The following is a 3,981-nucleotide window of genomic DNA, read 5'->3' as shown; positions in this document are numbered from 1 at the left end:
CTATTAAAAAAAAAAAAAGAAACCAAAAGTGACTTGCTTTAAATCAAAGAATATGTCATTCTCATTGATAGGAACATTTAATATTGTGATAATATCAATACTACCCAAAGTGATGTATAGATATAATGCAATCCCAATCCCAATTCCAAAATATTTCTTTAGAAAGGTGGGAAAATTAATCACCAGCTTTATATGGAAAGGAAGGAGACCCTGGATAACAAAGCACTACTAAAGAAAAACAAAGTTAGGAACTCTCTCTTCCAAATCTCAAAATCTATACAGATGGAGTAGCCAAACAGCCTGCTACTGGTACAACAATAGGACATAGACCAATGGAACAGAATTGAAAAGTAAATCCGTCCACCTACAGACAGCTGGCCTTTGACAAAGAACATCAACACATTAAATGGGAAGAGGTCATCTCTTTAATAAATGCTACTGGCAAAGCAGGCGATCCCTTTGCAGAAGAACAAAACAGGACATATCTCACACTCTAGATGCATGCAAGCCCAAGATAGTTTAAAGACATCAATGGAAAACCTAGAGTTATTCAGACCATCAAGAAAAAAGTAAGGACAAACTTAGGGGGCCTATTACATGGCATAAACACGCTATCAACCATAATAAAAACATACCAACAGCAGAAGACAAATGAGATGACTAGACCTCTTGAAAGGGAGATATTTACACGCATCAAAATATTTCATCAAAGAATAAAAAGATAACTCACGAACTATGGCAAAAATGCTACATGGACAAAGGCCCAATTTCTCAAATTTATAGAAAAGGTCACCTCTCAACAAGAAGGCACAATTAACCAGATTTTGTAAAAAATGGACAGAGCATATGAACAGATACTTCACCAAAGAACATATTCAGGCAACCAACATTGGCGTAAAGACATGCTCACCATTTTTACTAACTAGAGAGGTGTAAATCAGAACAACGATAATATATCGTCTCACTTTCACATTCATAGCAGAGAAAACAAATAAAAAAACAAAACTGGGGAGGGAGTGAAGAGAGTGGAATGCTGCTGGTGGTGCAACAGTGAAACGGGCCTCCTCTGTGGGAAACAGTTTGGAACTTCTTTCTAAAACTGGAAAGGGACTGTGATATGACCCAGCGACTCCTTCTCCTGCTCCGGGTGCTGGAGAAAATAGAACTACCACAGGAATAAATCATTGTAAGTACAGTTTTCAGTTTCCTGGAAATCAAAGTAAAACAAAAGTGCATGCTGGGAAACTCATACATGAAAAAAAGAAGCCGAAGAAGGACAAAGTGTCTCGAAGTCTCAGCGAATGTGACTTACAAAGGTTCTCTGAGAGTGTAATTACCTTATAAATGATTTTGGTGTGTTTGGTGCTTAGGTTGTTTATTATCCTAGTGTCAATTTGTCTAAGACACATTTGATGGGGTGGTAAGAAAGGTAACAGGTGCAGAGCACACAAAGGCCGGTGAGTCAGAGGAGGCCTCAAACGCATTCAATGGCGTGTGCTGTTTCATGACTGTGCTTACAGATTCCTTCTCACCTGTCGGAGTCGGCTCACCAGCAGCTGGAAACAAAGGAACACACAGTCTAAGCCGACAACGGGACCACTGCTCCTGTGTGGATGGTCAAGAGAGCTGCCTGTCCAGGACTGCAGTTTCCTCTTCGGTACATTGGGGACAATTCCCCATGATATGGCTTCCAATTTGTGGTGTAGTTTTGTTATTAGGTATATGTAAAATTGCATTTTTTGTGGAAATGTTCATTTTTAAAAGTCATTCTTATTCTGCAGAATTACTCAGTGACTATATCTTTACAGTTACAGTAGAACCCCAGACTTGATGCTAATCTGTCCCAGAAGGAGCATTCAGATGCATGTAGTTGAGTTCGGAATCAATTTTTTCCCATAGGAATAACTGAAAACAGATCAATCCATTCTCAACCACCAAGTTTTTACCCTAGCTTTGCCTTTTTATACAAAACATTACCCAGAAACTTCAAAGTAAATCAGTTCAGAGTTAAATAATGTAATTTAAATAAGAAACACAATAGTTTAAAACTTTTTAACGATTACAGTATGACCCATAGCCAATACCTAAAGATTGATGAACATCTGGATCTGGACCCGGATGTGAAGAGGAGGTGGAGAGAGAGTCATTGTTCGGAAGGGGAATGCCCTTTCATAAAATCAACTGGTAGCTGCTTCTCAGGAGTCTTTTCTCTTCTTTGCCTTTTTCACACACACACACACACACACACACACACACACACACACACACATATAATGTGGTCCGCTGTTGGCATTTCCTTAACTGTTTTCTAAAAGGTTTACTAAATTATCATCAATAATGTTGATAACACTATTAACCAGTTCCTTATCATGATGATTCTTTCAAAAAACTCTTAGGACCCAGGTTTTTCATCTAAAAACAATATGAAAAGCCATGAAAACTAAGAAAATTATAGCGAAACGCTTGGAACACAGTTGCAAAAGGTTTAAAAAACTACTGCTAACAATGCCAACTAACACTGAGTGACCGAAACACAACCTGCTTTTGTTTATAAAAATCACATGTGTTGAGTAGGAGTCTAACGTTTTGTTCGCGCTCCAATGCAAAATTTTCTCAAAATTTCATGTTGAAATTCCAGTATGTCGAGTACTGATGCAGTCAAGTACTGGTTCTACTGTAAATCTACAATAAGACATTTAGAAATGCACTGAAAATTCAGAAATTTCAGCACCTGGCTGTATTTGAGAGAACAGTAGTTTTCAGGGGCTACTGGGGAATTAGCATTGGAGAAAGACAGTATGTGTTTTGGGTTCAGAGCTGCCCATCTAGACAGAAGTTTAAAGTTGCTTCTATTTGGCCTGCCCAAGTTATGTACTTTCTTTGTGGCCCCGTCTTTACCTGTAACATGAAAATAATACTGTTATCTGCCTTTTCATACTGTTGTAGGATTAAAAAAATAATATGTATAAAGCAGTTGCATTTGTTTTTGGCACATAGTACGTGCTGTGTGTGAGTGTGTGTGTATGTGTGTGTGTGTATTTGGCATGGTATAATGATCATGATGTTGCTATTGTCTATTTTTCCAGTACTTGCTTCAAATATTCATATACTTTTGTACCTCGATAAGTTAAAGTATGTTAGAAGCAATATAAAGAGACACCTAAGCTAGTTTTTTGAGAAGTTCTGGACTCAGCTGGCAGGTGAAATTTGAAAATGCATAAGGAATAGAGATGCCAGTCTGGTGGGGCACACACTATCCTGACTGGGAAGTAAGGTAGACACAAATTACACATTCAGAATTAGAGCTGGTATCAAAGCTAGAATACTTATGGCAGCTTTAATATTAGTTAAGAAAGCCTACTGAGAGAAGATATAAAGGAACTACATTTGTTGTAGGCATCCACATCTCAAAGAGAAAAGCTGAGAAGTATAGTGAAAAGGCGTAAGTGTTTTCACACCCCATTTGGAGGAGTCCTATTTTCTATACGCTTTAAGGTCATATACAGTGTCTGGCTTTGGGCCCGGCAGCAAATCAAAGTCAACTGTGCTTGTGGAAATGGCCAGATGCTATGCTCTCACAGAGGCATGTGTTCTCTGGAGCTTTACAGAGCCACAAATCCGCTTCCAAATTTGGGGGCAAGTAAGAAATCCATATAGGAATTAATGAACTCAAACAAACCTCACAGTGACAGGCTAGGTCAGAGACCATGGCACAGAAATCAGTCATGACCTTCAGGTAAAAAACAAACAAACTTGGGTAATCACTGCTGAAAAGAAGAAGAATCACAGAACATTAGACATTAGGTAATTCACCATTGCACAAATTGTGGAGGTTTACATTATCTCAGGTAGTAGTCTGCAGATAGTTATTATACACTGTAAAATTCACTTCAAATCTTATTTTCTTTTAAATTCAAACACAAACTTGAAAAACATATACACATATATTTGTATTATTTTACTAGAGGTTTTTTTTTAAAA

Source organism: Echinops telfairi, unplaced genomic scaffold (genome assembly GCF_000313985.2).
Source record: "Echinops telfairi isolate 266 unplaced genomic scaffold, ASM31398v2 ScPeMD7_11;HRSCAF=52, whole genome shotgun sequence".
NCBI lineage: Eukaryota > Metazoa > Chordata > Mammalia > Afrosoricida > Tenrecidae > Echinops > Echinops telfairi.
This window is presented reverse-complemented; position numbering follows the sequence as displayed.